This window comes from Hemitrygon akajei, unplaced genomic scaffold (genome assembly GCF_048418815.1).
Source record: "Hemitrygon akajei unplaced genomic scaffold, sHemAka1.3 Scf000048, whole genome shotgun sequence".
Taxonomy (NCBI): domain Eukaryota; kingdom Metazoa; phylum Chordata; class Chondrichthyes; order Myliobatiformes; family Dasyatidae; genus Hemitrygon; species Hemitrygon akajei.
In genome coordinates this window covers 1,068,718-1,080,721 of record NW_027331934.1, presented here as the reverse complement: position 1 = coordinate 1,080,721, position 12,004 = coordinate 1,068,718, and the positions used below count along the sequence as shown (strand labels likewise).

The 12,004-nt window shown below is 37.9% G+C and overlaps 1 protein-coding gene across 1 annotated transcript in view; it reads right to left on the bottom strand.

Annotated features, from left to right (window-relative positions):
* LOC140720923 (uncharacterized) overlaps positions 1 to 12,004 on the bottom strand; it is a 443,642-nt gene that overhangs the window by 46,624 nt on the left and 385,014 nt on the right. The window lies entirely within an intron of this gene.

The following is a 12,004-nucleotide window of genomic DNA, read 5'->3' as shown; positions in this document are numbered from 1 at the left end:
TACGAGCCAAGAGCTTTGCAAAAAATTCTGAAGGTCGATTGCCTTCGACCAACTCAGGAAGACCCAAAATTCGTATATTGTTCCTTCTTGATCTATTCTCAAGGCAACAATCTTTTGTCTTAGAGATTCAACGATTTTCGATTGTTTATCTCCGAACTTCCCCAACTCATCCGTCTTAGTATCGAGTCTCGTTAAAGCATCTTCATGTTCCTGAATCTGAGTAGTCTGTTCCTGCAAAGTGTTTTGAATAGTCTGCAGCAGAATCTCAATTCGTTTAAGCTCTGTGGTAACCTTTAAACACACATCCGAATGTGGTTCAGACGTTTCGCTCTGAGCTTTCCGTATTAATTCCGCAATAGCTTCCACAGTCACAGAATGATCCTCTTCTTTTTTCCAGAAGTTTTAGCACGAGACATCAACGCAGATTGGATTCAGTAACTTAAAAAGAACGAAGCTGTTCGAGAAACACGTCTACTCCATGCAATGCCATGAGGGGAAGGACAACATTTCAACTCAGATAATTTTAGTTTCCATGTTGCCTTCTGATAAAAACCCTGTCACAGCTCCAAACAATTTGGAGGAATAATACTTCATCTTCAAACTGACCGCAGTTTCGGCACCAGGCACAATATCAAACTCTCTGCTTCCCTCTGTGTATCAAAATGGATCATTCCTCCCCTTCATCAGTCTGTGACTTGGCTCAGTTTGTCTGTCTCCTTCGCGTTCAGAGCATGCGCCACACACCCACAGAGATCACATTTTATTTACATGGCTGTGACTAGAGAATTTCTGAATATTATGTCCCTCCTGGCATTTGACGGTGGTAAACTCAGAGTCAGCAATGGTATTGACCCTCAGATTAGGCTTTTTCGTTGGAGATCGATAAACTGCCGGTGGTGTGTGTCTGGATGAGTGGGTCGTTTTCAGACTGGAAGGAGGTAGCATTTGGAGTACCCCAGAGATCAGTCCCTGACCACAGTTGTTCACAGTTTAATGTCCTGGCGGAGGCAGCGAGATGTGAGATGTCCCAGTCTGCTGCTGACGCAGAAAGAGTGGAGTTGGGGGAGGGGAGGCGATTCACATGCAATTTCGTAGCTTTGCAATCAGTACATAGTGCACTGTGGGGCTGCAGTGGCGGGTTCCAATCTGCTGATTAGATTTGCTGACCACACTACATTGATCGGCCGAATCCCAAACAACTGCTGAACAGTGTCGATGATCAGAGGGATCGCAGACTCCAAGGAGGCGGGGCTATGACGTCAGTCACAGGCTAACGGCGCCAACTGTGACCTGAACCATAAGCGAGAGAGAGCGATCTGCAGACAGGCAGTCGGCCAGTCTAAAGAGAGAGAGAGAGAGAGAGAGAGAGAGAGAGAGAGAGAGAGACTGGAAAAGCTGATAGCTTCAGTTAGACGCAGCTGAGGCTTGGAACTCTCCTATGCCCACAAGAGTGGGTTGATCATCGGTACACGGAACCACAACGAATGTGTGTGGCTGTCACTTCGTATAATCCATAGGAATGGATTTTGGAATATATTGTGTTAACCCTTGCCTGGGTATGTTGTGTGGTAACCCCTGGAAGACGGTATTCCTGTGACAGGTCATTTCCGCTGATAACTCGTATGTGGACGGATTCAACGGATAAGAACTTCGACGACGGTATTTTGAAGTAACGGCCGTTTCTCTACGTTTCACCCTGGATTACAAATATCTCTTTCCCGTCATTTATTCCGTGGATTACTAAACTTTCCTACTTTACCACCTCGAGAACTCTGAGATTTATTTCCTCAGGGTGGATAGTCTGGTAGTTATATTTACACATATAGGCACTTAACAGTGTAAACTATCCTTTACTTCGTTAAGTTACTATATGACATGTAGATACTCATAAAGAAAGTGGTTTTTAACATCAAAACCAGACTCCAGTGTGAATTCTATTGTTGTTGGTTCGTTTCTAAAACGTCACAGTTAGTAACAACAGTTTTATTAAACTAGTTAGACCACATCTGGAGTGTTTCATGCAGTTCTGGTCGCCCCCATTCACGGAAGGCTGTCGGGGCTTTGGAGAGGGCGCAGAAGAGGTTTCCCAGGATACTGCCTGGATTAGAGGGCATGAGCTATAACGAAAGGCTGGATAACAGTTCAGTTCAAAAATGAAAACAGTTCAGTTTCCTTCTGTGGTTCCAGAGCAGAAAATCAGTCTGTCTAAAATTTCCACACAATTAAAATGGGAAATTTGTTTATTATCATCACGTACTGAGCTACAGTGATAACTTTGCCTGACGTACCATCCACATAGATCGATACATTACAACAGTACATTGAGCTGATATACGACAGAACAATCCCAGTAACAAAGCATTATGGCTGCAGAGAAAGTGCAGTGCAGATAGACATATGGTGCAGGGTCACGTCGAGTTACATTGTGAGGCCGAGTCCATTTTATCATTCATTTGGCTTATAACCACAGACAGGAAACCGCCCTTGAGCTTGTCATTACTAATAACTGCAGGTCTTCTTTTTTTTCTCACTTTCTCTTGGCACTAGACAGGAATGTCCATTAACACCTTTATTATTTAATTCTGTATTGGAGCATTTAGCTATAACACTACGTGAAGCTGAAAATATTCTTGGTATCTCTATGAATGGAACCATACATAAGATTTCTCTTTATGCAGATGATCTTTTGGTTTATTATTTCAGATCTTGAGGAATCAATTCCTAATCTTTTGGAAACACTTAAAGATTTTGGTAGATTTTCAGGATATAAAATTAACTTGAATAAAAGCGAATTGTTTCCATTAAATGTCCATGTTAGTATTTATGATGATATTCTTTTAGAATTGTTAATACATTTAGATATTTAGGTATTATAATTACTTAAAAATATAAAGATCTCTATAAAGCGAATATAGTTCCTTTAATGGACTCCATAAGCAGCCATTTTCTAGATGGAATCCACTTACTTTTTTCTTTAATAGGTCGTATTCATCTGTGAAAATGATGATTTTACCTAGATTTTTATATATTTTCGAAAATATACACATCTTTTTAACTAAAAAAAATCGATCAAATTGACTCTCTTATTTCTTCCTTTATTTGGACCAACTAAGAGACCATGAATTAATAAGTATCATTTACACAATTCAAAAAAGATGGTGGACTTGCACGTCCTAATTTAAGACTGTATTATTGGGCTGTGAATATTAGACAATTATGTTTTTGGTTACATTGGCTTGATAAGAACCAAAAATCATTATGAGTTGATTTGGAATTAAAAGCTGTTAAACAATTTTATTTAACTTCAATTTTAGGAGCTCCATTACCTTTACAGCTCTCTAAAATTCCAAATTTAAATCTTTACTCCGGTTATTAAACAATCCCTACGGATTTGGGTTCAGTTTCGTTTTTTAAAAAATTTTTAAAACGATTTTAAGTTGTCTAGTTTTTTTTTATATCGAAACTTTTCATTTTAAACCTTCAACAACTGACCCAATTTTTCTCCTATAGAAAAAATAAAGGGATCCATTCGTTTACAGATTTATTTTGTGATTTGTTCGATTGATGACCTTTGAGAGAGTTTATTTAACAAATTTTCTCTCGCTCATACACATTTTCAGCAATATGTTCAGATTGGACTTTTTAACAGTAATATCTACATAAGTTTCCATATTTACAAGAATCTGATTTGTTGGATAACATTTTGAAATCGAATCCCTTAGTGAAAGGGTTCCATTAGCAGAATTTATAATTTATTTTTGTTACAAAAAGAGAACCTATCACTAAAGACTAAATAAGATTGGGAGAGAGAACTTCATATGGCCTTTGTTAATGAAGATTGGCTTCGAGTTTTGAAAAACTTAAATTCTTCTTCTGTATGTGCCCACCATCGTTTAATTCAATTTAAAATTCTTCACCGTTATTATTTAACAATCGAGAGACTATCTAAAATATTTCCTTGTATAGACAAATGTTGTGATAGATGTAAAACTGAAGTAGCTACGTTGTCACATATGTTCTTGTCATGTACTTCATTAAATCGTTTTGGAAATCTTTATTTTCTACAAGTTCTAAAGCTCTGAAAATTAATTTACAACCTAATAGATTGACTGTTCTATTTGGAATAGTTCCCATATCATATTCAGGGTGTTTTCATCTTCAGATCAACATGTAATTTGCATTTGTTACACTACTGACAAGAAGGGCTATTTTTATTAAAATACAAAGATATTTCTTCCCCTACATTAATTGAAAGGTTTTTCTCAAGGATGTTATGTCTTAGTTGGAAAAACATAGAAGTAGAACTTTTGATCCTCGATTCGAATTTGAGAGAAGATGTGGTTTTCATTTGCCAAATAGTATCATTTAATTTGAATTACTCTGTATGGTTTCCTTACAAATTTATTTTTTTTATAAATACGACATGGCGGTTGATGTTTCTTATTTTCATATTTAGATGATGGTCAAATGTGTGTAGTTAGTGGGTTTTTTCCCCTAGTTAGATGGGGTTCCTTTTTTCCATATATATAATTTCCAATTTTATATTTTACGATCAGTTTTTATCAGCTTTATTAATTGCATACATATTAATCTATTTGAAGTTTTGTATCATTTTATAGCTGTACAAGATTATGTAGCAATAAAAAAGATTCTAAAAATGAAAAATGAAAATGACAAAACAATCACTGTAACAAAGCATTATGGCTGCAGAGAAAGTGCAGTGCAGATAGACACTGCAGGGTCACGTCGAGTTACATTGTGAGGTCGAGTCCATTTTATCATTCATTTGGATTATAACCACAGACAGGAAGCCGTCCTTGAGCCGGGTGGTTCGCGCTTTAAGGCATTTTGTATCTCTTCCCCGATGGGGGAGCGGGTTTGCCGCAAGAATGTCCAGGTTGTGAGGATCTTTGAGTACATGGCCTGCTTTTCCGAGGCAGGGGAAGTGTAGGAAGAGTCCATGGAGGGGGAGGCTTGTTTCTCTGATGTTCTCTGCAGTTTCCTTGCAGTCATGGGCAGAGCAGTAGCCATACGAAGGCGTGAAGTATCGACAAGAAGCTCAGAGACTCGGCCTTCACCCTGTCGCTAGACTCCTGGACTTCTTGTCAGATCGCGGCAGTTGGTAAGAGTGGGCTCCGTCACCTCTGTCTCTCGGACCCTCAGCACATATACCCCACAGGGGTGACTCCTTGCCCCCTCCTTTACTCTCTGTGCACCCATGACTTGTGTCGCCACCCACAGCTCCAATCTGCTAATTAAATTTGCTGACGACACTACACTGACTGGCCTAATCTCAAATAATAACGAGGCAGCCTACAGAGAAGAAGTCATCACCCCGACACAGTGGTGTCAAGAAAACAATCTCTCCCTCATTGTGACAAAAACACAGGAGCTGGTTGTGGATTACAGGAGGAATGGAGACAGGGACCAAATTCAACATTTCCAAGACTGTTATTGACACAAAATGCACATTTTAATATTGATCATGATACAATGTATTTTATATATTGTTAATGACATAAAACATATTTACAGATTGTTACTGACAGAGAATCGTATAATTTGTGTTCCGTGTGTTATCTGAATGTACTTGCCAGTGATGCTGCCACAAGTCAGTGTTTCTCTGTACCTGTACCTTCCCGTACTTGTGCACTTGGCAATAAATTCAACAGGACCTGAGAAATCTCAGTGAGATTTGATTAGTGATGATCATCTTGGCAGCTCGGTAGGTCGAATGTATGCGACAGTACACTGTTAAATGCAAAACCCTGAACAGTGTCGATGATCAGAGGGATCTTAGACTCCAAGTTCATCGCTCCCTGAAAGAGACTGCACAGATTGATCGGGTGGTTCAGAAGGCAAATGGAGTCGTTGTGTTTATTAGTTGAAGCATTGAGTTCAAAAGTCAGGAAGTTGTGTTGCGGCTGTTACGAGCCTGCGGTCGTACTGTGACTGTTTCTTTAAGAGAACCGGCGTGAGGAGGCGGGACTATGACGTCAGTCACAGGCTGACAGCGCTGACTGTGGACTGAACTATAAGAGAGAGAGAGAGAGAGAGAGAGAGAGAGAGAGAGAGAGAGAGAGAGAGAGAGAGAGAGAGAGAGAGAGAGAGAGAGAGAGAGAGAGAGAGAGAGAGAGAGAGAAAAAAAGTTGATCGCTTCAGTTAGTCGCAGCTGAGGACTGGAACTCTCCTATGCCCACAAGAGTGGGTTGATCATCGGTACACGGAACCACAACGAACGTGTGTGGCTGTCATTTCGTATAATCCATAGGAGTGGATTTTGGAATATTTTGTGTTAACCCACCCTGGATTACAAATATCTCTCACCCGACATTTATTCCGTGGATTACTGAACTTTCCTACTTTACCATGTCAAGACTCTGAGCTTTGTTCCCTCAGGCTCGTTAGCCTGGGAATTATATTTACACATATATACACTTAACACTGTAAACTTTCCTTTACTTCGTTAATTCACTACGTTATAAGTAGATACTAATAAACAGAGTGGTTTTAACATCAAAATCAGACTCCAGTGTGAACTCTATTGTTGTTGGCTCGTTTCTAAAACGTCACAGTTCGTAACAACAGTTTTATAAAACTAGTTAGACCAAATCTGGAGTGTTTCATGCAGTTCTGGTCGCCCCCATTCTCGGAAGGATGCCGGGGCTTTGGACAGGGCGGGGAAGAGGTTTACTAGGATACTGCCTGGATTAGAGGACATGAGCTATAACGAAAGGCTGGACAACAGTTCAGTTCAGTTCAGAAATGAAAACAGTTCAGTTTCCTTCTGTGGTTCCAGAGCAGAAGCTCAGTCTGTCTAATATTTCCACACAATTAAACTGGGGAATTTGTTTATTATCATCACGTACTGAGCTACAGTGATAACTTTGCCTGACGTACCATCCACACAGATCGATACATTACAACAGTACATTGAGGTGATATACGACAGAACAATAACTGTAACAAAGCATAATGGCTGCAGAGAAAGTGCAGTGCAGATAGACATATGGTGCAGGGTCACGTCGAGTTACATTGTGAGGCCGAGTCCATTTTATCATTCATTTGGCTTCTAACCACAGACAGGAAGCCGCCCTCGAGCTTGTCATTACTAATAACTGCAGGTCTTTTTTTTCTCACTTTCTCGTGGCACTAGACAGGGATGTCCATTAACCCCTTTATTATTTAATCTTGTATTGGAGCCTTTAGCTATAACACTACGTGAAGCTAAAAGTATTCATGGTATCTCTATGAATGGAACCATACATAAGATTTCTCTTTATGCAAATGATCTTTTGGTTTTTATTTCAAGTCTTGAGGAATCAATTCCTAATGTTTTGGAAGCACTTCAATATTTTGGTACATTTTCAGGATATAAACTTAACTTCAATAAAAGCGAATTGTTTCCATTAAATGTCCATGTTAGTATATATGATGGTATTCCTTTTAGAATTGTTAATACGTTTATATATCTAGGTATTATAATTACTAAAAAATATAAAGATCTCTATAAAGCGAACGTAGTTCCTTTAATGGACTCCATGAAACAACTATTTTCTAGATGGAATCCACTTACTTTTTCTTTAATAGGTGGTATTCATGCTGTGAAAATGATGATTTTACCTAGATTTTTATATATTTTCGAAAATATACATATCTTTTTAACTAAAAAAAATCGATCAAATTGACTCGCTTATTTCTTCCTTTATTTGGAACAATAAGAGACCAAGAATTAATAAGTATCATTTACACAAATATAAAAAAGATGGTGGACTTGCACTTCCTAATTTAAGACTGTGAATTTAATTGGGCTGTGAGTATTAGACAATTATGATTTTGGTTATATTGGCTTGATAAGAGCCAAAAATCATTATGGGTTGATTTGGAATTAAAAGCTGTTAAACAACTTTATTTAACTTCAATTTTAGGAGCTCCATTACCTATACAGCTCTCTAAAATTCCAAATTTAACTCTTTACCCGGTTATTAAACAATCCCTACGGATTTGTGTTCAGTTTCGTTTTTAAAAACTTTTTAAACAATTTAAGTTGTCTAGATTTTTATGACGAAACTTTTCATTTAAACCTTCAACAACTGACCCTATTTTTCTCCTATGGAAAAATAAAGGGATCCAATCTTTTACAGATTTATTTTGTGATTGTCGACTGATGACCTTTGAAGAGTTATTTAACAAATTTTCTCTTGCTCATACACATTTTCAGCAATATGTTCAGTTTGGACATTTTTAACAGCAATATTTACCTAAGTTTCCATATTTCCATATTTTAAATTTAAAAGCTTTTGTTAATGGTTCTATTACCGGTATCTAAAACTTGATGATTGATTCTCGACAAGACTTTTTAGATTAAATAAAAAAAGCTTGGGTGGATGACCTAAATTGTCAGATTTCTGATGATAGATGGAATAAAATTCTTAAACGGGTTAATAAATCATCTTTCTGTGCTCCTCATTCTCTTCTACAATTTAAAGTGGTTCATAGAGCTTACATTTCTAAACAGAAGCCGTCCAGTTTTTATCTGAATGTTTCTCCACTTTGTAATAAATGCAATTCTGCTGATGCCTCTTTAATTCATATGTTTTGGTTTTGCCCTACAATTGAAAAGTTTTGGCTGGAAGTATTCCATACCTTTTCACAACTTTTTAGGGTCCAATTTGACCCAAATCCCCTTACTGCCTTGTTTGGTATACATATCTTTTTTACTAAAAAAATTTTCAATCAAATTGACTCTCTTATTTCTTCCTTTATTTGGAACAATAAGAGACCAAGAATTAATAAGTATCATTTACAAAAATCTAAAAAAAGATGGTGGACTTGCACTTTCTAATTTAAGACTGTATTATTGGGCTGTGAATATTAGACAATTATGTTTTTGTTTATATTGGCTTGATAAGAACCAAAAAACATTATGGGGTGATTTGGAATTAAAAGCTGTTAAACAATTTCATTTAACTTGAATATTAGGAGCTCCATTACCTTTACAGCTCTCTAAAATTCCAAATTTATATCTTTACCCGTTTATTAAACAATCCCGACCGATTTGGGTTCAGTTTCGTAATTTTTAAAAATTTGAAACAATTTAGTTGTCCAGTTTTTTTGTATCGAAACATTTCATTTAAACCTTCAACAACTGTCCCCATTTTTCTCCTATGGAAAAATAAAGGGATCCATTCTTTTACAGATTTATTTTGTGATGGTCGATTGATGACCTTTGAAGAGTTAATTAACAAATTTTCTCTCACTCATACACATTTTTTTGCAATATGTTCAGATTCGACATTTTTTACAACAATGTTTACCTAAGTTTCCATATTTACAAGAATCTGATTTGTTCGATACCATTTTGAAATTGAATCCCTTCGAGAAAGTTTCCATTAGCAGAATGTATAACTTATTTTTGTTACAAAAAGCGAACCTATCACTAAAGATTAAACAAAATTGGGAGAGAGAACTTAATATGGCCTTTGTTAATGAAGATTGGCTTGGAGTTTTGAAAAACGGAAATTCTTCTTCTATATGTGCCAATTCAATTTAAAATTGTTCACCGTTATTATTTAACAATAATTATTTATATTATTAACTATCTAAAATATTTCTAGTATTGACAAATGCTGTGATGTATATAAAACTGAAGTTGCTACATTGTCACATATGTTCTGGTCATGTTCATCATTAAAATCGTTTTGGAAGTCTTTATTTTCAACAAGTTCTAAAGCTCTGAAAATTAATTTACTACCTAATAGGTTGACTGTTCTATTTGGAATAGCTCCACATCAGATTCAGGGTATTTCATCTTCAGATCAACAAGTAATTGCATTTGTTACGCTAATGACAAGAAGGGCTATTTTATTAAAATGGAAAGATTTTTCTTCCCCTACATTAATTGAATGGTTTTCTCAAGGAATGTTATGTCTTAGTTTGAAAAAATTAGAAGTAGAACTTTTGATCCTCGATTCGATTTTGAGAGAAGATGGGGTTCTTTGCTAAATATTATCATTTAATTTGAATTATGCTATATGGTTTCCTTCCAATTTAATTTTTTTATAAATATGAAATGGCGGTTAATGATTCTATTTTTATATTTAGATGATGGTTAAACGTATTGCTCCGGGGGGGGGGTTGATTCTTAATGGTTTTTTCCCTTTTTTGTAGTTAGTGGGTTTCTCCCCCTAGTTAGATGGGGTTCCTTTTTCCTTCTTTTTCCTATATATATTTTCCATATTCATATTTTACGATTAGTTTTTTTCTTCAGCTTTATTAATTTTATACATATTAATCTATTGAAGTCTTGTTTCATTCTATAGTTGTAGAAGATTATGTACTAGTAAAAAAGATTCTAAAAAGAAAAATGACAAAACAACAATGTAACAAAGCATTATGGCTGCAGAGAAAGTGCAGTGCAGATAGACATATGGTGCAGGGTCATGTCGAGTTACATTGTGAGGTCGAGTCCATTTTATCATTCATTTGGCTTATAACCACAGACAGGAAGCGGTCCTTGAGCCGGGTGGTTCGCGCTTTAAGGCTTTTGTATCTCTTCCCCGATGGGGGAGCGGGTTTGCAGCAAGAATGTCCAGGTTGTGAGGATCTTTGAGTACATGGCCTGCTTTTCCGAGGCAGGGGAAGTGTAGGAAGAGTCCATGGAGGGGAGGCTTGTTTCTCTGATGTTCTCTGCAGTTCCTTGCAGTCATGGGCAGAGCAGTAGCCATACGAAGGCGTGAAGTATCGACAAGGAGCTCAGAGACCTCGGCCTTCACCCTGCCTTGTGTAGCTGGATCCTGGACTTCCTGTCAGATCGCCGGCAGGTGGTAAGTATGGGCTCGCGCACCTCTCTCTCTCTCTCTGACCCTCAGCACACATACCCCACAGGGTTGGCTTCTTGCCCCTTACTTTACTCTGTGCACCCATGACTTGTGTCGCCACCCACAGCTCCAATCTGCTAATTAAATTTGCTGACGACACTACACTGACTGGCCTAATCTCAAATAATAACGAGGCAGCGTATAGAGAAGAAGTCATCACCCCGACACAGTGGTGTCAAGAAAACAACCTCTCCCTCATTGTGACAAAAACACAGGAGCTGGTTGTGGATTACAGGAGGAATGGAGACAGGTATCAAATTCAACATTTCCAAGTCTGTTGTTGACACAAAATGCACATTTTAATATTGATCATGACAAAATGTATTTTATATATCGTTAATGACTTAAAACATATTTACAGATTGTGACTGACAGAGAATCGTATAATTTGTGTTCCGTGTGTTATCTGAATGTACTTGCCTGTGATGCTGCCACAAGTCAGTGTTTTCTCTGTACCTGAACCTTCCCGTACTTGGGCACTTGGCAATAAATTCAACAGGACCTGAGAAATCTCAGTGAGATTTGATTAGTGATGATCATCCTGGCAGCTCGGTAGGTCGAATGTATGAGACAGTACACTGTTAAATGCAAAACCCTGAACAGTGTTGATGATCAGAGAGATCTTAGACTCCAAGTACATCGCTCCCTGAAAGAGACTGCACAGATTGATCGGGTGGTTAACAAGGCAAATGGCATGGTTGTCTTTATTAGTTGAAACATTGAGTTTAAAAGTCGGGAAGTTGTGTTGCGGCTGTTACGAGCCTGCGGTCGTACTGTGACCGTTTCTTTAAGAGCGCCGGCGTGAGGAGGCGGGACAATGACGTCAGTCACAGGCTGACAGCGCTGACTTTGAACTGAACCATAAGAGAGAGAGAGCGATCTGCAGACAGGCAGTCGGCCAGTCTAAAGAGAGAGAGAGAGACTGGAAAAGATGATCGCTTCAGTTAATCGCAGCTGAGGCTTGGAACTCTCCTCTGCCCACAAGAGTGGGTTGATCATCGGTACACGGAACCACAACGAATGTGTGTGGCTGTCACTTCGTATAATCCATAGGAGTGGGTTTTGGAATATCTTGTGTTAACCCTTGCCTGGGTATGTTGTGTGGTAACCCCTGGAAGACGGTA